This window comes from Polyergus mexicanus, unplaced genomic scaffold (assembly GCF_030449975.1).
Source record: "Polyergus mexicanus isolate NDT 795.1 unplaced genomic scaffold, iyPolMexi1.0 SCAF_11, whole genome shotgun sequence".
NCBI lineage: Eukaryota > Metazoa > Arthropoda > Insecta > Hymenoptera > Formicidae > Polyergus > Polyergus mexicanus.
Window position 1 is genome coordinate 3742037 of NW_027223331.1, and position 24033 is coordinate 3766069.

The window sequence follows — 24033 nt, forward strand, 5'->3', positions numbered from 1 at the left end:
CAGCACGTTTTGCCGGAACGTCAGAGAGACTTTAGAGCGCCCACAATCCCCGTTCCCCTTTATATCTCCGTTTCTGTTTCTGGCGGTACTTTCGGCCCGCTCTGTCCGGCTTCCAATTTAGAACTTGGACTATCGCGGCGTGTCAGTTCAACCAGAGACGCGACAAAGCTGCAATATTATCCCAATAGCGGCTCAGATATCTCAATGCGAGCATCATACGGCGGGAAGGTACGCGAATAGACTTGTTTCAATTGTGAAATAGGACATTACAATACACGAGACAGATAATGAACTTCCATAAATGTTTCTTGACTTGAAATTAACGAGACAGAGATAGTCGGGATTAAATATCGCTTCAAATTTGGAGATATATTTAATTTTCATCTCTTTGTTTCTCTCCATGTTTTCCTTTAGATTCTTCTCTAAAACCATCAATTTTTTATACATCTATCCAATGTTGTATATTTTTTCTATTTAAAAGTTTGTTTTTTTTTGTATTTAATATAAGTTTTTCTTATATTGCAGTCAATTTTTACGGTAGTAAAAAGATATATAATTTTAAGATACTAAGGTAATAGTTGCTATCTATAAATTTTAATCAAATGTTTAATTATCGGATAAATAATTCTATATCGAACCCAGATAATAATTTTATATATTCAGAATTTTGTTTGCTCATGTTTATACTATATTATCGATACGAAAATTATTTGATCACACACTATAGCTGATAGGCTCACTGCAATCAAATCCCACAATTCGTTTCCGCGTTCAGATTACTTCTGCTATCAGACCAGCAGTCCAGAGTCGAGATCGAATTTTACGAAAGAGGAGATGCGACCGGAAAAAGTCACTTGTATCGCGAGTCAATCGGATATGTCCGAAGATGCGAGGGTGGCAAATTTATGAGAAAGAATATTATTCTGTATGCAATACATACAAAATCTAGAAACTTCTCCGAAAGATTATTTCCTTAATTCAAGAGAAGATTGATGAATCGTAGCTTCATAATATCTAAAAACACATATTTTTCCCATTTCACGCTAAACGAGTTTTCCATAAGTACTTGTGTATGTCTTTCCTTTCCAAAATACTATGTATTTAAACTTTCTCGAAAATAAGATGAAGAGTTATATTACATCATTTTTTTAATAAAGAGGAAATATATACATATAATAACTATAAGATGTCTTTTATATATGCGAAATCATTATTTATAAGATTTCATGCAAAATTTCAAATATTTTCCAATTATACACATAACTATCCGTAATTTACCAAAAATGTATCTCATATGAATAAACTATTAATAATAGCATATGAGAGAAATTGTTGCATGCTTTTTGATACTTTCAATAATAATCGGAATATATGAATCGCTCGGTGATGTTAACTGTCGATAAAAATCAGTATCGCAGAGATCAATTTCGCGTGGGCGTCCGCAGTGCGCTTAATAACGATATATTAGGAAAAATCTCCGCGGAATCTTTTATTTCTATCATGACGCGGACGCATGCGAGGATCGATCGCTGTTATTCCGATGCCCCCAGAGACAGCGGCGCAAGAAAACATGCGCAATTTCGTTCCGAGGAAGCTGCTGGCCAGAACTCGTCGCGGTCAGCGGTTTGAACGTTCTACGCGTTTGCCGAGCTTTATTGAAATGTCCGGTCTTGGGCCCCCTTTCAGCCACGACCGCGTCGTTACGAGCAAGACGAAAGGGAAGTCGGTCGCCCTAGACACCCTTTCTGACCCTAGAATACCTAATGAGGACTTCTGATTTTACCCAGACACCCGGACAGATCGGACCTTGCGCCCTGAATCCTAGCCAATCGCGAGTAGCATTAAATAGGAGATCGAGTTTAGAGTTCATTATTAATTATAGTAGTCTTTGTATTTACAAAATTTATATGACAGCGCTTTTCCTATGAAGATAAAAGATATAAATGAAAATTAACCCTTTCATACTCGAATTTTTATTACTGGAAAAGAAAATTCTAAAGTATTCGAGAACAATTCCATAAATATTATCTTTTATATAAACTTTTTCAAATATTTTAATAGACCATTATTCTTTCTAATTTTTACTATATAACTTTTAAAATAAATGATTAGCTAAAACTAACACACACACATATAAAAATATTTTCTCTTTCATTGCTATTAATATAAAATTCATAGAATATGAAATTTATATACAAACTTTTGCAAAAATATTAAATATCTTTCTGTTTGAATTTGCAATTAAAATGTGGATTATATTAAGAAAATTGATTTCGCGATCAAGATTTATTACTCAAATCATTATGATATGAAAATTTCTTTGCGCCTTTCCTCGCGCATCCTTTATTGCATGATGCGATCGTGATGTGTCCTTGCTAATTTCATTTTCCGCTACTCTAATACGCGGCGATAACAAGGTTCTGCCGACAGGGTTATTTTAATAATGAATTAATCTAGGAGGCATTATACAGGCGCCAGAAAGGGGTGGGGGTATTTGCGGACAGTCCATGGGGACCATCGGACCACGTGGGCCACGTGGTATCCGCAGGATAATTGGAGGTCACTGCGGTTTTAGGGACTCCTCGAGTCCCTCGCGAACTATTCTGGAGGAACACGCAAATACGGACCACGTTCGACGGATTGACTCGCATAATTATCCGGACTTTCTCTTCGATTTGTTACGCAGTAATTAAGAAACAGCGGCTATGGTGATATACTGCGCAGACCGCGGCGTTATTGTCAAGCGATTAAACGCATTTCACGACTACATGCGTACGATGGCAATTTATGGATTCGCAAGTATGTTATATTAAGTCGAATTAAATCTCTTCGTGGGAGGAAAAAAGAAAAAAAATTAATGTATTATATAAAAAGAGATACACTTTTAAGATAGCAAAAACATAAAAGTAATTTTTTCATTTTGTATTTTTATCATATTTTCTGTATTAAGTATTTTATTATATTGATAGATATGATTATTATGCTTTATTCAAATATTTGAATAAATTATATTTATGAGAGCAGCAAATTTTTTTGTCAGTTTTATAAACATATATCATATCTATTTTATATATTTTCAATCTCTAAAGAATGTCAATTTGCGTTTTTTATTTTAATAATCTGATTGCTATATTTGTAATATACTAAATGTGACCATAGCGCATGATCTATAAACGTTTCGAAGATGGTTCGAGTGGCATTTAATTAACGAAAGGGCTTTAATTGAATAGAAGAGAGAAAATCAAATTAGCGGTAGAAGGAAACTACCAGTAAAGAGAAGATACGAGAAAAACCGTTGTGCTGTTAGCTGCCAGTATTATCGATTTGTGTGTATGTGTTTTTTTTTCCAATGCTTCCACCACAAGAGGAACTCGCTGCGATTAATGTTCTCTTACCCAGCTGTATCCTGTTACGTGTTATTTATAATTCGTCTAATGATTTCATTCAATTAATCGACCATCAAGTGCAAGTTTCTGATTATATCGAAAATAGATTTATTAATGTTATATTTCGTATTCCTTGTAATACTATAATGTAATTACAGTATTTGTTTAATTAAAGTCCTTTCTGCGTCTTCTTTCTGGTACGCATTTGGCGCGCGTAAAATCCACTGGGATGAATATTTCAAAATGAATTTCTGTTTAATTCAGCGACCGAGAAACCACGCTGTTCTCTCGTGGATCGTCACCGCGCTAAATAAACCAATTAATAATTATCACATGAGCCCGTATCGCAGTCAATTCTGATTTCATCATCATGTATGATAAATGATAAGAGTGGAGTATCGATAAAGAGTATATATATATATATTGTATATCTGTATTCCTATAAAAATATTTATATATATTTTTCTAAAAAATTCTGCTTTGTGCAAACGGTTTGATTTTTTTTAAGAATAATATTATAAAATAAATATTAGAGACTAATGTCAGAAATATATTTGTTACAAGATATGTATATACACGTATGTACCATATGTAATTATTTTGATTTGGCATTTCGAGTACCATACACATGCCCGACAGCTTGCATTATTGTATATTAATATCCCGATGTAAATTATTCGTAATTACATTTGATTAAACCGTTTATAAACAAAATCACTGTTTAGATTATATAGATATTATATTATTAAGCCAATGTATTCGTTGAAATGTGATTACATTAATTGTATGCATTATTATCTTTCCTTTTTTAATAAATCGACAATAGGACACATTGATAACTCTATTAATTGTCATCGGAAGATATCAAAGTTAATACAAAATCATAGTTAAATTATCGGAAAAAATTTGCGTGCGTCATACGCTACTACGCGTTACCTTATATAGAATTGGTTGCGATCGCTATCGATATACATTCAGAAAGTTATTTAGTGATTTGCAAATGCGGAACGTATTTGCCGCATTCAGAGAGCGAGATTCCAGTCCTAGAGCATTAGTTCTTCGGTCTTCGTATCCTGGGATCGACTGCGCCCACGATGCTCATTTCCGGGGTCACCATCATAATTATATGTTCCAAGCGACTTAACGAGCATCGGTACTATTAAATATACCACCAGGTACCATCCCGCTATCCCAAGATTAACTTGGGCTAAATTCGTGTAAGTTACGTCGCCGGGACCACTTTGCTTAAATAGCGAATCCATTAGTGTCTGTTTAGCGTAAGTTAGCTGAGCGACGTCGATAAATTAGTATTTGTGGGTGCTTTTGCTTCGCGATAAATGCATAATTCCCTAAGTTTGCCTCCGGCGAGTAAACGCATATTTCGACAAACTATATGCAATAATTATTTCGTAAAGAGAGAGAGAGAGAAAGAGAGGAGGATGTGTGAATATTTAAATAATTTCTATTACAGAATTATATTTATATCGTAATTCTGACGATTTAGAGACATTTTCAGATTTTTCGAAATGTATTATTTTTGTACAGCAGAAAATAAATATCTTCATCCTTACAAGAAAAGATACATTACATTAATGAAAAATTGCATATAAATAATAGAAATTATTTTTAACCAATTGTAAATCGATGACGGTAATCGGTGCTGCTTCGGAATTGAATTGCAATTTTGCGCATTAGATTTTCGCTTTCTCCTCTTTCTTTTTTTCTTTCTCTTTTATAACGTATGTGCTTATCTCATGTGCAATCCGAAAGAGTTACTTTCGGCACGAGCAATGAATCGGTCTGCCCATTTTCTGTTTGCTCAGTTGAATATCTCGATGTAAACGGGTCATGCTATGGAACGAGAGCGTACGTCCCGTTCTCTGGGGGCCTGCGCCGCGTCGGACCCTATCGAGGAAACGTTGTTTAATTTCGGCGAACACGCTCATTCCGCGTCTGGTGCTTTCGCCGTTTCGCGCTGCAGACAATCCGTTTGGGAGCCAATGTAAGCAGAAGAAATCTCTTTGCTAGTTTTACACATCATGATGCTGATACTTTGCATCGCACATTATCACCCTCGATATAAAGATTAACTAGATAAATTTTTCTTTTACCAGAAAAGTTTTTTTTTATATTCTTTTCATAATAAATTCTAATCTATTTTTTTGCAGGAAATTAATATACGGTCTTTTTAAACACATTTCTTTATATTCTTAAGCTGGTAATGTTTTTTTTTTTTTTTTTTTTAGAGGACATGTGGCGTATAAACAAATAGACGGATATATAGATACATGTGCTTCATATTTTACATTTATAATATTTAACATAAAGTTTTATTTTAGTCTAACGTAGACACTTTATATTATCATAAAATGGATTGTATGAGGTAGGTGTATTCTTTTTCTGGGAATCTTCGTCCAATAGAATAAGTTGCAATTTTTAATGAGACTCGAAATCTCTCTCAAAAATACACTCGCAAATAGAAAAAATAACTAAAGATGTAAATTATCACAAGCATCGTGACGATGTCTACGGCGATTTTCGGTCTTTCGATAACCTCGATTCCCAAGAGAACTCGTGTGACACCCTTTCTTTCGATTTCTCTTGAGAACGCAGTGATGGCGGGGTGACAGTGCAGCTTTAATAAATGTTCCTGACGCGCGGTCGGCAGGGGTACAAATCGCCTGGAACCGCAGACACAATGCTTAGTAATGGTGGCTGACGGTTCGCACAACGGGTTCCCCCATCGACGTGGCAGGTTCCCCAGGTCGCTATATCTCGCGCGATGCCCATTCGTTATGTTTCACGGGTACCGTTGCCGCCAGCGGTCCGTCGTTGCACGATCACTGCGATTTGATTTTGGCGCAAATCGACGGACAAACGACCGTAATTAATCTAGACCGTCGGTCTGCGGCGCGCCCGCCAGGTGTTCAACGAGCGAGTCTATCGGGAACATCATCGTGTTGATACCTTAACACGGCATTGCTTGTAATTCGAAAGTATCAATCCAGATAACTACGAGATAGCTAATTTGAATCCATAAATATAAAAATTAAGGAAACCTAAGAAATCTCTTATCAAGAAACAAATGTTAAAACGTTCTTTCAATATTTTTCCATGTGTATTATATAATTAAATTTTTATATTTGATAATTAATAATATCTTCAAAAGTTTTTATTTTGCAATTCAAAATTATATAGTTATAATACACATACAGATAAAAACTTCTTTTTTATTATAGAAGTTTTTATTCAATTATTTTCTTAATTAAATGTAAGGCAAGCATTCGGAAACTTAAACGACGACGAACGAAATATGCATATAAATCGTTTTTTTATATATTTTTTTTTTTGCTCCTGATATATTCGAATAATTTTCTTTTAAATTTAGAAATTTTATTCGGTGCTCGATCTTGCAAATGTAATATATTTATTTCGTTCGACGCTAACGTTATTGACATTTATTCTCACGCGTGGAGGACGTTGGATTTTGCAAAGAGTCTAGACGCGAGTGAAATTCTGAATAAACAATGTCGTCGATGTTCACACGAGCTAGTCCGGAATCCTTGAAGGATTCATGCGCGACTGGTATCTGCTCTCGCATTCTCTTTGAATTTGTCTCTTTATGGTAGCGCAGAGTCGCATATTGCCTCGGCAAGCCTTGGCAAGAACTTTATTACAGTGTGCAAATGCTAGCCGATGTTCTGCGGAAAGATGGTCGAGTCTCCGAGGACACATATGAAATATACAGAATCAATCTCGGAACGCATACGTTCCCGACAGACACGTGCGACGAAGTTGGCGGAATCGAGTTTTACAGATCTGTTTATAACGACGGTGAGGAGACGTGATCTCGCGAAACGTGAGAGCTATAGTATCGACCGAATGATGAAAACGAGTTTGTAGATAAGTCCCTGTTGCAATATTGCTTTTGGAATCTATCGCTGCGACTCGCTGAAGCGCGGGCCGCAACTTCATTTCCTTCTCTCTTCGGCTTTTGATCCCATATTACGTGCTGCGAATTTATTGGAGAATAAATTGATCTCGCTCGACTCCAACCGCGATAGTTTACGAACTTACAATCTCTTGTTTCCATGCGGTTTGCGCTATTCTATCGCCGGATACACGTTTGCTCAAAATTAAATATTTTGAAGTGAGAAAAGTACAATATACCAGCATTTTTTAATATTATATTGATAACATCAAAAAATGCTGGTATATTGCACTTTTCTCACTTCAAAATATGTCATTTAATATTTATTTAATAAATAAACATCGAGAAATTAGGATTGCAACTAAAAATTAAAAAAAAAAAAAAAAATATTAGTGACGAAATTAAAATAATGTTTTAGTAAAAATGATTTTTCTTTTATCAATCTCATTATTGTAATTCGCAGTAAAAAGAATGACGAAATCAAAATAGTTGAAAGTTAGTCTGGAAAATTCTTTGTATGTATTGAATCTGAAGAACCCTACCAGGGATACATAAGGTTCGGTTAGCTGGAAAATTAATAGTCTACCGGTAGAAATCGAAACGAGCCTGGACAAACGTGCCAAAAGAACAGAGGGCTGCGAGACGAGTGCACACGAGGGGGTGGCGGCGAGCGGGCGGGAGGGAGACAACGGAATGGAGGGAAAATTGCGTCGCGAACGAGTAACACGAGTCGTTAGTGGCTAATCCGCTATAGGGGACGAAGGGGACACGTTTCGAACCAGCAGTGGTGCGCGCCAACCCTTTCCTGGATTGAGCGCGGGCTCAAGAGTCGCGCGAAAACAAGAGGACGGTTTTTTGGGGCTCGCGAGAGGAGGATTTAGTTCCGTAGATGAATGACGAGCGGGTGGAGGATGCGAGATGAGGAGAGAGCGAGGAACAAAGAGGAAACGCGTTGAGGGCCCGGCCAAAAGGGGCACGAATCGGTACTGGGTGGCGGGAGCTTTCTGTTGATTCAAGTGGGCACGTGATAAAAATGACAATGATGAGTTAATGCAATAACTGTGTACCTTCCGACCCTCATTCGGCTGGTGCCGCACGCATACATCTGTGTCGTATCGTCCGTGTGCAATCGTGCGCGTAACGCACGCGCGCAACGACAACGATGGGATGATCGGACCGCGACGATGCGCTAGTATAATTTTCGGGGAGAGAAGTTCCTGGACGGACGCGGACGATGATAAAGGCGGCGCGTTAATTACCAATATGAGGTTCAAATTTACGTGACTATCATGCCGCAAGTTGAATTAACAACAGTAACGTATCCAAAGCGGAGAAATTGACTTTGATAATGTACGAGCAAGTGACAGGTAGATAAAAGTTAACAAAGATATATTGTATCAGTTACTTTTTATTTTTATTTCGTTTAATATTATCTTAAGACTAGAAAAATATTCTCTATATAATAAATGCTATATAGAAAGTCATATTTTTCATTCATTAGAACTATTTAAAGAATAATTGGTTTATATATATATATATTTTCTTTTTCTAGTAAAAATTTTTGTCCATTTTATTAAATATTTAGATTTTAATATCCAAGTTTCTAAAAAAATTAACCCTTCATCTTTAACTCTTTATAATTTATATATAAAGTCCGTAGCTAATGTTCTCTCTTCGACGTTATCTAAAAATATGTCGTATGAAATCTCTATCTTTTAATCATATCAGATTTATCATAGACAGATCAATATCGTGCGAAATTCACGACAGAACGATATATTACATGTTAAACTAATTGATTGCCAGACATTCCTCGATATATATACGCGCATCCATTTTGCTACTGAATTCAAGCAGACTAGCCTTTGTAGAAGCAGATTAGGGTGAAACGAATGAACGCTATTGCCGATGGAAAATGTATTCCTGGTATTTAGCGGCAGCCGTTGCCAATTTACCTCATGCGCACGATAAACCCAGCTGAACGGGATTAATGCCCGGCAACGGTTCCCCAGTCCAGCCTCGTCCATGTCACTTTGCTAAGGATATTCTTTGTATGATTGCGGGTTTCTCTTCCTTCAGTGTTCTGGCTATAAAGTCTCTTACAAATTGGAATGCATCGCGATTCAGAAAACTGCAAATACAAAGTTTCAAAATGCCAGCCAGATCTTTATTTGACTTCTAATTTCGTTGTACAGTGCAAATCTTGATTTAGCGATTATATAAAAAACAATGTTTTTATAACTGACGTTGAAAAGTTTTATCCATTTTTGAAATGCTTATATTGGTACGAGCATAAAATTAGAAACGCATATAAATAAAAATATTTTTACATTATCGCATAAAGGTTTTTTAAAGATATTCTCAAATAGAGAATTGTAAATAATTTGAGTAGAAAATGCAATAGGATCGAAATAGGAAAATTGAAATTTTAGCTTTATTAATTTGATAAAGGATCTTAAAATAAAAAAATATAACAAGATACACATATCTAAACGAGAGATAATTATTTTAATAAGTATATTATTAATACAGTAATTTTGAAGCCTTTTTTATGACAATAAAATCTCTAATTTTCTTTCACATACATTCACATAATTCCAAAAATATTCTTATCATTTGTCCATTACTGCATAATATTGACGTTTTGCAAAAATCACATAGTTCAAATGAGATTAATAAAAGACTAGAACAAAGTTTGATTATTAAAATAAGCAATGAAGCATTGGATACTGATGAAAAAGTTATCAGTTACGTGTAAAACGAATTAACGTAAATCGATTTTGTGATCAATTTAGCCCGAAATATTGTACATTAGTACTGGAGTTCAAGAAACTCTCGCGATCCTTCGTGAGAAGGTGTCATCGACCTCAGTATCGCGCATGTGATTCGAGTATTTATAAACGTAATTTATTTGCGTAATGGCTTTTTCATTTAAATTGCAAAAGATTTATCAGCTACCAAGTTACTCTCCTGTATCACTCGCGCTCTTAACTACCATCATCCGGAGTGACATAGCGACCGTTTGATTTTCGTGGCTCGTGGATATTTTCGGAGTTAATTGGCTAATGGATAGAGAAACATTGCGTCGGTTTGCATCTCGCTGCATAATTAATCCACCTTCGCGTTAACCTAGCATTCTCACTATGGGAAATCAAATTTACCTAATACGACAAGTTAGCACCGTTACACATCCATTTTTCTAATTGTTAATTATGACCATCCATTCTATGATAAAAATGCCAGAATGGAGGTTGAAAGATGATTTGGTAGAGGTAGTGATAAATGAACATTTTTAACCACTGATAAGAAACAATGTTTTTTCTTAAAGCTTTTATGCAAATTAATTTACGAGTGTTTCGGTCTTTCAAAATTGTCAAATAAAATCTATAAATAAATATTAAAAATTCTATTCAGTTCATAGATAAATTTATATCTTAAGCATAATATACCATTATATGGAAATAAAATAAGGAACGTTCTTTCGTAATTTCGATATAAATATATGACGTATTATATCAAAATCATTTATACAAAAATACCTAATAAACATAGTTAATTGAAATTTTCTATAATTTATCTGTGAATCTGTTAATTAAAAAACTAAGATATAATCCAGATAACATAAATCGCGAGAACATGTAAGAAACATTAAGATGTCTTTTAGAGCTGGAAGAAGAGAGATAATGTTTAAGAATTATACCGTCCAAAATTTCCCTCCCAGAGATAAACGAATTAACGAAATATGTGGAAGAAATACGAGTCAGGTTTCACAGCGTTCTCAGGAGTGCAACGAATTTCATATGAGGACACGTAACACTTTCCACGTTGGTATTCGCGTTAGCACGAATTGCGCTATCTCCGGTGCGATATTGCCATTAGAGGCGCAGAGACACGACGGATAATTGAACGGCGTGCGAGTACTAAGGAAGCGAGTCGCGGTCGTTAGGCGGATGCTTCATCGCGCTCGTATCCGGGGTCGTATCGTTAGTACACGCACGTCCCGTTTACAGGTAAACATATTATACACTACTCCTTCGTGAGCTCGTCGTCCGGAGAAACGCGGCTTCATTCCCTGCAGTCGCGAAATTAGACGCACGCGAATTAAATAAAACAACGTCCGCCGGTTCAGCGTAATCAGTTGACGGAAGTAAGCAGTATCCGTTCAATTCGATAAAAATGTGGGAAAATCAATTGGACTAATTTATAATAATAAATATATATAATATTAAATAATAATAAAACAAAATTAAATTAAATTAAATTAAATTTAATTATTAATCAATTAAATAGGATCGTGGAAAAAAATTTCAATCGATATAATACAGTGACATTTTTAGTACATATATCGGGTATAACGAATTCCCCGCGATCACAGTTACTATAAACTAAATTGAACTAGACTGTGGACGGACGCAGTGTTTTCTATTTAAATAAATATCTGGTTACGGCGATGATCGACTCTCTCGATCATCCGATGCAATTCGCACCGGAATTTCCATTCTCTGCTTATCTGAAATAATCCTCGCTTGCCATTAATTGTTTTCACGCGCGTGTTTATGAAATTAATGCACCAGAGATGCCGCGGTGTGCAATTGCAACGCGCGTCGGGCGGCATTTCGACCGCAGTATGCAATTCGCGGTCGATCGCGCGTGCTTACGTTGCGTATACGCGTGCGTTCGTTAAAGTTGGATTATGCGAACGAATCTACGCAAGAAGCGAGCGGCAATTTAAAAACGTCGAACGGGATTCAGATTAAATCTGAATGTAGCCGATCGCGAACGCACCCCTGGAAAATTGCACAAGTTTCTCAGGAGTTTCCTCATGCTCTTGGAAACTCGTTGCAACTAAATTATGGCGAAGCGTGATGCGCGTCTGAATAATGCGCTGTAGAAATACGGCCTAACAAGCTTAAAACGCATCGCGCCGCCATTGCGGATATGTACATCACGCATCTAAATTATCGCCGCACATTATTATTCGCGATGCGCGAATAGCGCCATGTAATTCAGAAACTACTTGTCAATCTCGAAAGCGTGCCCATTTTGTAGAACTCCATTACGCGTCTAACTTTTTTAACGTGAAATCAGTTTAAGTAGAATGCATTTTGACACTCGGCAATTTATCTTATGAACAAGCGCGATGAGATGTCGTAAACTATTTTGAAAATGGTGCATTTTTTTTTCTCTCAGATGTAGATTTTCACTCTGTTTCTCTCTTTCTGGCAAATTTAGAATTATAAAATTATCTATGGATTAAAGATTAAAAGCTTCCTAATTTAATAAGTTGAGTATCAAAAATATAAATAACTGTGTTTTTTAATCAATTTAAAGTAATTGAATTTTAACAAAAGTTTAATTTAGAATTGATTGGACATCGTTGAGATCGACATTAATGATCTCTCTCGCTTTATTAAGAAATATATTTTTACCGATACATATTTTATGCATGCATGCAACTCGAAATATCCATTGTTGATGCCTTTTTCATCGCCGTCATGTCGGTCATTGCCCGCGAATGTAAATTCTCGTTACGGCGATATATCCAGCGTTGCGAAAAATCTAGTACAAAAATAGGATTAGCGGACGTGAAAAGTTAAGCATCGAAAACTTTTGGATTTTCCATTAATTTCCCCGGACGCGACGACGCGGCCGCGCGTCATAATTCAATGCGTCATCGTTTGTCACTAACGCGATGACAGATACGTCGATCTGTTTTCTTCCGATGCCGCCGAATGCATCAATCCGCCACGAATATACCATCGCAAATACAAACATCGAATATGTCCAATATCGAACGCAAATTTATTTGGCGGAGTTTCGAACCGAGTCGCCGCAAACATCGACAAATAGTAATCGCAGACAACATATAACAGACACTATTCATCCCGAAACTTTTTTTTTCCACCGATCTATCTATTGAAATCCTCAGAGTTTAAAAGCATTATACTTCTTTCCCGTTGCGATGAAAAACATTCAAATATTCAGATAATAATGATTTTTTTTCGCCGACATATTAACGTAAACAGCTGCCCTCGCTTGCCATTATTCATTTAATAGCAACTAGATATTGTAGAATCATTAGAAAGCGATATTAATTTCAGCGGAAAATATCGCATTTATCCCGCTACTGTAATTAACGATAACGCCTATTCATCGCGCACACGCGCTACGAGCATTTGATATCTTGCGCGAAGGTATCAGTGCCATCGCTAGCTACGTACATAGTTACAGATTGCATTTAATGATCGTGCGCGCGTGTGTCGGCGTCGCGGCGAAATGCGAGCGTGGCACGACAAAGTGCGTTTATGCGCTACGAAACTACGGTCGAAGGCTAATGAAAGATGAAATCTTTGGTGGGCAGACGTTTTTTTTTCCAATCCACCACGCGTTTCAAGCGTGCCTGATTCTCGCCCATCGTTGTAACGGCGCGCCGCGCGTCGGCTGCATTGGCGAAAAATAAATACGTATGAAGTAAAAACACATGTAAAGCGAAGTAATACGTGTAAAATATCGCCGTTGCGTCGGTCATAAATTAATAAGCGGTGTCGGAGAAGCAGTAGGAAATATGCATTGTATTTGGAAGGGGACATGGGTAACTCCTACTGTTCCTGATTTAAGAGCTGCAGGGGTGAAAACTAATATCCCTGATTCTCTCGCGACTACTTTCAAATAGCTCTAGCTTTTATGCAAAATTAACCAGAAAATTATTAACCCACGACAATCTTAAAATCTTTTTTGAAAGAACAATATCCTCTGAATGAGGATATCGTTCTTTCTAAAAAAAGTTAAATTATCCCACAATGTTCCTTCCGTTATTCGTCATTACGTCTATCCTCATCGTAATAAAAGCGAAGAGGCGCGTAAATGTGTATTTGATTTCGAAGAAGCGATTCCACTAAGAATAAGAATCGGCTTTGATCAATGAGTCTGGACTGTAGTCCTCAGTCGACGTCCCTCGAGTGACGCTCCGTTCTTTTATTCGGCCGTCCCTCTTCTTCATCTCTCGCAGCCTTTTCTGAGGGAAGCGGCGAAAACAATAGCACGCTTACGTCGAAAACCCGCGCGACTCGCGATACGTATTTTATGTCTGAGTTATTTGGCACAAAAGCGCTCCGAGAGAGCGAAAGAGAGAGAGAGAGAGAGAGGGGGGGGGGGAGGGGGAAAGAAAAAGAGAACGGACGCCGTTGCTCGCATCCTACCTCCGAGAGGAGATTCCGTGGGGCGTTTAACCGTTGCGAAAGTTCTTCCCGTGAAAGAACGCGCCGTTGTATTTTTCGACGAGCTGGTCGCGGGTTTAAACAGCGGTATGCAACGCGCGTAGAGAAACGGAATGGAACGCGCGGCGCGTCAAACGCGAAAACGCGAAAGTCCGAAGTGCGGCTTCCGGGGAACAATTCCTCTTATACCCGCCCTCTTTCGCATTTCTTTGTCAACGTTTATAACTTTTATATGAATTCTCTTCTCGAAGTATATACATACGACGTAAAGTTAATCCCCTTTTACCTTGCTATAGGATTCATCATCTAGGTATAATTTTTTGTCATTTTAAGAAAAAGATTTACATAATATACATTTAATTTGTGTAATATTAATTTATATTAGTTCAACATTATCTGATTGTTTAATTTCTTAAGAATATAATTGGGGTAACGATCTCAACAGGGTAACGTAAAAATATGTTAATTTCTAAAAGATTGAAGACTGCATTCTAAGTGACGATTTATAGTGATTGATATTTCACAAAGTTTGCATATTTTACTCTATAGAGGGGTGGCGGAGGGTGATGCATATGTCAGCAGCGCATGAATGAAATTATACAATATATCTTTCTATTGGACGTGACGCATACAAATCGAACTTATACTTTATGTCGCGGAAAAGATCCAATGAATGCTTCTCGCGCGAGCTAAGCACCGTTGTAAATCCGCTCCATTTCCTCCGCGCCTTCGCATTAAAAGTCCATGTATTATAATCTGGTCCGTTTCTCGAGAAGTGTGAAAATTTCGCTCGCAAAATCCAATGTGACTAATATGCATCCCGTATACCAGATATCAGATCGAAATTTCGCAATCAGGTCACACATATAACAAATAAGATCAGATAAATTCATTCGATGAATACGAATTTCGGAATTTTCGAGTATTCTAATAGCATCTGTCTTCGCGATTTAAAAATTCTCGATCATGCTCGTGAATTATAATATTTGCTGTGATGACTGTTTTTCCGGCAATAATAAAGCATAAATTAAATGACCGAAAGAAACAAGCCGTAAAATATCGTTTTAATAACGACTCGTCGCATCCACAATGCTTAAATTTGAGTAAAAGTGACTTTATTTAAGCAAAAATTTCACAAGCTTAAATAATTATCAAATTGTCAAATTATTTAATTTGGTTTCTCTATAACAGTGTATTTAAATACAATAATAGAAATAGAAAATATTCCATTATATTTTAGCTTGTGAAATTTAAATTCATGACATATAATATAGTTGAATTAATGGAACGTAATATAATTTGCCGGTGAATTTTCGTAATTTTGGTGTTATTTTTCGAGATTGGTACATGTAATTCTGTGCATTAAAACTATAGGCAACAAGCAATTTACTATAGCAGTTGGAGTTTTACAAGGTTGAGGAATGTTGGTGATGCTAGTACAACTGTAGAACAACAAAGTCCTACAATCCTTTGTGCGCAGTAAAATGGCGGGTGTCTGTTGGAAGAGGCGAAACGCAAACCCATCCGAGCGTGGCAAATTAAAAGAGCAATTTAACAACGCCTGGCAAATGTCTAAACGAAACGAAACACTAATAAGAGCCGCGAGTCTACGCATCTCGAAACTCGGAACTAAAATAATACTTGAAAATCCCAGAATATTTTATCACATATGTCAAAGCTCTTTCATTTGGCAAACACGAGCATGAATAATCTTACAGAAAAATTGAAACGTTAATTACGTCATCTTGCTTTGCAATATGAGAGAATGGAATGAGAAATACAAATATCGGATAAAAAATATTTTCAACTATATCTTTCAGATTTTTTAAAAGAAAAAAATATCGATGTAAGAGAGAAATTATGAAAGTCAAACGCAGTCGTTGAGAAGTCATTTCAAATACACTAAAGGGATCTAAACACGAAGCGCGAATGAAGAGACTTACTTTAATTATAGATCATTTGGATAGTTGTGTCGAACAATTTTTCAGAATTGAAAATATTGCATCAAAGCAGACTATCTTTCATCTTTGACCGTCTCAAAATTATGGTAAAATATATTTCTTCATAATTAAGAAAATATTATTTTATGTAATCATTTTACATATTATATATATACAGATGTCGTGCACGCCAAACACTATTTAATATTCAAGAATAACGCGTCTCAAAGAATCTGATTAACGCAAACGATTTTTTTTCTGAGAGCGAGAGGTAATTTGATCGACTTGAGGTGAACTCGTAGAAATCTCCGGAACATGGAAGTGGCCGGTTGTACTTTATTCGGGAGTCGGTACAACTGCCATTATTTATTCGCCGTTTAATAAGCAATCTAAATTCCGTCCATCTTTACGCCCCGCGAAACGCGGCGGATCTATCCCTGCTGCACCCTGCATCCCCCTTTGGTACCCTCTTCCCTCTCCCAGGCTTCTTTGCACTCTCATCCCTTCCGTCGCCTACGGGGGTCAAATCTCTCGAAATCGATCTCCTCCCCTCGTTCCGTCGCCTGCGGCGTCCGATTCGTTTGCTTTAATTCGACCGCGCGATTCGATAATTCGCCGAGTTATATCAGGAAAACTCGCGGCGTGGCGGCGTCCAAATTATAGATAAGGTTCAGTGACCAGACGGATTCGGGAGATACAATTTCGCGCCAGCTCTAAATCGGTCGTCCGTCGTGGTATATATGGGACGAGCCAGACTGCTGAGAAATTGATATACGCCGCCATATCCGCTTTATCATATAATTGACAGCGAGAAATGTATCTATTATTTAAATTCGTCGAATATTAATTACATTGTTAGATTAAATAATTAAATTCTATATGCGATCGCGTGGAAACTGCAATATTATATGCATGAATGTTAATCTGTTTTATTTCTGAAGATAATATTACATATCAAAATTGTCCCTTTATATATTGCATCGTTTGTCGGAATTAAAGTAAGCTCCGTTTTCTTAAGGATTAAACTGTTTGGGTATTATGTTCTATATCTAATTGTAAGTAGTAAATGAGAAATATAATATACGAGATAAATACAATGTAGTAATTTATTTAATGAATTCTATTTTTAAATCCTATGCTACATAACAACCGTACATTATTACCTGCTCATTTACTAAAAAGATATTTAAATAGCAAGTTAAAATTTTTTTTCTAATGCATACAACAAAATTATTATATATAAATGTAGACTAAATTACAACAGTGCATTTTTTTGCAAACCATACGTGACAAAATTTAACAAATTAAAATTAAAATCTTGAATATATATCTTTAAATCTTCAATAATTTAATGTCTATAAATATGAAGCTTTAATATGTGTCTTGCGGTTTGAAAATAAATGTTAATATTTTTATTGGAAGCAACGATACACTTAATCAAATAAAAATTCAAATTTATTTCATAGTATAATTAAAAATTTAGCAAATTAAAAATCATATTAAACTAATATTACCTTTTAATAATAAATTCAAAAAGCTCGATGATGAATCTTAAGGCCGACTTGGCTCGGCATTGATTCGTTTAATAATACGAATGCATCGTGCAAATGTAAGTATAGTTATATGCAGGCGCGCGGCCGCACCTAGAAAAATTCCATGAAAGAAGTGAGCGAGGCGCAGATAACGAGTTATACTAGCGCGCACCCTCGGTTATAAACATCGTTAGTATGCACCGTTCCATTATTACCATTCGTTCTAATACACGAAGGCCGCGCCACCAGGCCAGACGCCTCTCTGGGGTATCATTCCCGATTATTACTTCGAAAGGGTTGCCCACCACCCCGGAACAACACCTGAGGGTGTACTACCTTCATCCCTACCGGAAGATCATCCCAACCTCGAGCACGCCACTTCGTGGACGCAACACTCTTCTTCGATCCTTTATGACTATTTCCGCCCTTCGGCAACGAAGTCATATGTTTCGTCACGGTTAGATATATGCTACGTAACAACCGATTAGACGCGCAGAATCACTCGGAATGTTTAAACATATATATTAAAAGATGCTGGGGATCTTTAAACGCGACCAGAAAATTATCCTCTTGACCAAGCAAATAATTTTCTGCTTCAAAATTCAAAAAATCTTTGCGCTCTGATAAGACCTAATTTTTAAATCTAAAGTACAATATTATACAAAAAAATTTAGAAATTTATTATATTGCAATTGTGGACTCGTCTCTGTATTTTCCGGATAAAATAAATGTTATCGTACAGAATGCTCCAATGCTCCAATTATCAGTATCCAACACGCAGAGTCTATAAAAGAAAGGAGAAATATAATTCTTGCAAAAATACAAAATCTGAAATTCAATCGATGGTCAACACAAATCTCTTTTTCTGCACAAACTTGATTTTTAATTTACAATCAATTCATAAACGAGCGCTGCGCATTTCAATTCTCTCGTCAGCGCGCTTCCACGTCGCGTCTCGCGAATATTTCCGTCCGGCCTCTCTTCTTCTAATGCATTTTATAGCAGCCTCGAACGGTTTCGCTTCTCGGTACATTTCATCTATGCATGAATATCAGAAGACCATCGAAAAAAGAGAAAGGAATAGAGAGCAAAAAAAAAAAAAAAAAGAGAATAAGCGGGAACTGATACTTTCCATTTCATATCGCTTTCCTATTCTCTCGAATTTCTCTTCTTTTCATCTGGCAATCTGCGGCGTCGGACGATTCAAAAGCACAATTAAATCGTGGACGATAACATTTACAGACACAGGTTTCATAATACGTCGGCGAAAACTGTCAAACTGTTATTCTGTACGGATGTGTGGCGATAGTGCGGACGCGCGTGTATAGAGATTTCGTGTGCACAGAGAGAGAAAAAAAAGAGAGTTAAAAATTACACACCGAAGAAACCTTTGATGGGATTCCCGGCATTGACGCGCCGGGATATTCATTTTCGTCGCTTTGACTCTCTTATTAGAGATTTTTTTTTTTTCTTTTTTAATTGCTGCTTGCACGTAACATTGTACAGTGGGATTAAACGTGCGATATTTGATTATGCTTTTTAATGTATAAAAAATTCTCCGTGGAAATGTAATAAATTGTAGTAATTTAAAAGAAACTTTAAAGCTTGTATTTCGTAAAGATTTATATAAATCCCGAAAAAAAATTAAGAATTAAGAAGTAGTTTGATTTTAATTAATCGCAATACAAAAAATCCTCGTATATTGGAAATGATCATTTCGAGATAAATTTTTCGCTTAATTATAAAATTAAAACAACTGCATATGTTATGTGTATATAATCTACTAGCATAATTATTTATAAGTAAAAGCTATTTTAACTACACATCTTTTCTAAAAAATTCATTTCAAATGCGTTTCAAGCATTTCAGACATGTTATAATTTCGCTGATTTTAATTAAACATAGGGTTTCCGAAAAAAAAAAAAAAAAAAACTCTGGCAGCACATTTGCCCTGGACCGTGATAACGAGACGTCTGATGGACATGGTTATTCTCGAGAGGAAACGGCTTATAGGGTTGGCGAAGAAGGTTGATGGAATTGAATAGTGGGTCAAAAAATTATTCCAGACCTTTTTTCATTTGTCAATTTGACAACTCCACCTATTTACATTTTAATACCGAGTTTCGGACATTGCTATGTTCTCTCGGCTGACTCTTTTAATTAACTGATCTTGAGCATCAGCAAATAACGGTTTAAGAAATCACTTTATCATTGTTCTTGTAAAACGTTGCCAATACAATTGCAATATTTTTTAAAATTTTATTTTATAAAAAATATTGTTATACTATAAAAATATATATTTTCTTATTAAATTATTGTTAATCTATTTAGAAAAAAAAATGAAATAGTCGCGCTTAATAGAAGTCAATAATAGCACAAAAAAATATCTACAGTTAATTTAAATACAGTCAGCACATTCTTACCGTGGCTCCATCCGGCCAGCTTCGTCATCTTCTAGTAATTATATAGTTAACTTTTTCACCCTTCGGGACAGAAGGTTATCTCGAATAGTGCACCCCCGAGACATCACTCATTCTTAAAAAAGGGAACGTGGCAGTGACTGGTAGCCGACGGCACGATTAAGGATTAAACGGCCGAAACATTTTCTAAAATTTTAAAGAAACAGCTCTCTTTGGAATTAGCAAATTAAATGATTAAATGGAATTTCATGTTTCTTTGTGTCCCTAATATATTTCTTAAAACATAGTTTTATAATCATTTTTATAATTTTTAAGCCATGAAAAACAGTCGAATATATGTTTTAAGTTATCATATAGATATGCACAGGTTGGCGGAAAAATCGTTAAAAATTTTTCCCCCATAATGTCAAGGGAATGTCAGCTTATACATGTATGGAATAATAATGATGAAAACCACTAGCCAAGATTACGAATGCTCTTCATGGTCTCAATTTGCGAATTCCATCGGCCCTGCATCGCTGTTCATTGTTATCTAGGGATTAATAATACATCGAATACGCCCATTCTCATCCCAATATCCGACACACAGGGGTGGATCAGCATACAACGCTTATAGACGAAGGGGTAAGCATCGTCTTATGTCGGGACGACAAGATATCCCGCTTTTAATTTTTTCAGAAATCTTCCTCGTGATAAAAATGAAAATAGCATTATAATTTCGATATTATCAGAAAATATCTATTTGAAAATATATTAATGAGCAGATTTTGTATTTTTCGTGATTTCTTTGTACATAAGATATTGACGAGAGAAATTCTCTATTTCTAATAATTTATTTAAAAAATAAATTTATTTTTGAAGAAAAATCTGCCTAAACTGATTCGAAAATTTGTAATCAAAATTAATATCAAAATTTCCTGCATAATAAAACGAAGCTTCGAACAATTCGATATATTTTCTTACTCACCAATATGCAGAGATAATATCGAGCAGTATTATTGACTATCTCGCAACGTATCATTCTCCGTTGGCACGCGGCGTTACAAGTGTCAAAGTCCGTAATGTGAATGCATTAGAAATTTGAATACATAGTACGTAAATCGCCGATTAAATGCATTGCATGTTACGAATGTATCTTGATATGTTCGAATCGATGTAAAGAATTGATCTCGCTAGTCATTCCCAACGAGAGGAACAATAAGGAGAACAGCGGTCCATGGACCGAATAATCAAAGCTTCCCCTCCGCCACGCCGCAATCCTGAGAGATATCGCCGGTGCATTAGCAAGTCAGATAAGCATAGCTCTTCCCAAGAGAAAGAGAAAGTGAAAGAGAGGAGTGCTCAAATAGAGGAGAAGCGTCTCCCTTTCGCCTCGCTTCATCTCTTCTTCCTCGCCGTTTTGTAAAGGTGGGTAAAGGCGCGTACGTATACATCTAAGCAGCGAAGCTGAGAGGAGGAGAGAGAAAGACAGAGACGACGAAGAGAGAATCGGTGGATTTACGTTTCTTATATATCGCTTGAGGTGCCAACGTTCACCCTCGTCGCGGCAGTACCTTGAGAATTTAAAAGGGGCGGCCGGCTTAGAGGGTTGAGTTTCCTTCCACCGTCGCCGCTTATTTACTCGGGCGCCCAACTTTTTCCATCCATCGATGCCATTAAAAATAAAAGTCGACCGGAGGATCGCGTAAGTGCTTCCCCAATTTGAGGATATTCTCTTTTTATTTGATCTTTTTCCTTATCTCTTTTCTTTCCCACCGTTACATTTTCTTGCCGACTTACCTTGAATAAAAAATATACCACTCTACGTTTCCTGTCCTCGAATTTCCGTACATCGGACGATTATTCGAAGTTACATTACCGATAAATTGTCTGCATAGACTTTTTATAATACATGGACATTGTACCTTCTTCGTCGTATATCGTTGGTTTTTCGGTACTCATCTAATCGCCTCGTTGGATATTTTCCGCCTTGAAGGAAAATTCACAAAGTGACTCGCAAAGAAAAGGGAAAACAAATTGCAGTAGACTGCATTACGCGATGAACTATGCGAAGATCGAGATCGAGGATAAAATTTTGTTTGTACAGACAGACGCAAAAGAGGATAAAAGGAAGGAATGATAGGAGAAAAGATAGCTGGTGCAACCAGCCATTGTTTTCCGCGAAAGTGTTTCGGCACCTCTCGGCAAAGAAAGTTCGTACAACTCTCTAAGCTAGCTGCCATTTTCAATAGAACGAACCGCCACGTCTCATCTGTCCTGGGGGACGCCGAGGAGTTCCCAACATACTCTAATACATCTGCATTATTTTTCAATGCAGAACTTTATATTGCTTTGCAACATATCTCAGATAAGTCTTAAAGACGATGTTGTATATTGAGATTTAAAATAAAGATTAAATAAAAATTTAAATAGTATTTTTGATGTATTGGAAAAAGGGAAAGAAAGAGAGAAAGAAGGAAAGAATTATTTATCAGAAAGTTATATCCCTCCGTCGTAGTCCCTCACACACTTTAGGCGACAAATAAAAATTCTTCCACATACAGAGCGTACATTAATTCTAATCACTGTCTCAAACCTTATTCCGCAACACGAACATTATTTAGGCGTCACTCGTCATGCAATTTACTCGCCTCACGAGCACCGAAAACATCCGGTACGGTCCTTTGTTAATTCGCGTGTTTTCCATTAACTGGACAAACAAGAAGCCCGACACACACGGTCCGACACGTTGGAAGAAACAGCGTCAAGCGACGAAATACGTTCGCGGCTAGACAGCCACACGGCGGGAAGACGGAAGCAATACGGCGGAAGTTAGAATAGAAGCGGCTATTGTTTTCCACTGGATTGTTCACCGTTCTGAGAAGGGTCGACTTCGTGTCAAACTGCATTTTTTGCGGCTCGCCGCGACTATCCGCGCCGCGGTGGCCGTGTCTGTTGCCGTCACTCGCCGCTTGCGAGTTTCGCGAGCGTTTTTCTCGCTAACCGCTTGTCGACACGCACGTGAAAAGAAATCTCTGCGATACCCTTCGATGGACCTCCCGTAAAAAATTCACGGTCAGATTGGCCCAACGGATCTACTCACAACTGTACGCATTGTTCTCTGTGCGAATAACATAAAATCTTTTATTCGTATTTATGGCGCGCGTTGAATATAAATTAAATTTTAGATTAATTAAACTCTGTGATACTGTTCTTAAATTTATTAATATGTTTAAAAATATAGATTGAATATGTCAATGATAATGCGGTCATATAAAAATATTAAATATAAAAATATTAAATAAATTTTTATAAATCTTTATAGTTATCTTCTTCGAGAATAAAAGAGATGTATAAATTTATTAAAATACACGGACAAATATTTAAAAGATGCAGTATCGCGTTTTTCGCCGACGATAAGGACACGTTGCGAGCACTTCCTCGCGTTATCTCTATTCTATTCTTCAACTTCGTCCACTCGGTGTGGATTCATTTAAACTTTTTTAACGATTCGTACAGCGACGTATGTCATTCCGCAAATCCGAGATTTCCATAAAGCGGATTCGAGCAGAAGCTACGACCGACGAGAATCTTCGACGTTATATAAATGCGTCTTGTGCGCTCGCGT

General features: G+C 36.6%; 1 protein-coding gene and 1 long non-coding RNA gene across 5 annotated transcripts in view; one reads left to right on the forward strand and one right to left on the reverse strand.

The window, feature by feature from the left end:
* The window catches only part of LOC138937728 (kinesin-like protein KIF26A), a 317690-nt gene that overhangs the window by 216099 nt on the left and 77558 nt on the right, over window positions 1–24033 (forward strand). The window lies entirely within an intron of this gene.
* The window catches only part of LOC138937734 (uncharacterized), a 272331-nt gene that overhangs the window by 108281 nt on the left and 140017 nt on the right, over window positions 1–24033 (reverse strand). The gene's annotated exons all lie outside the window — the stretch shown is intronic.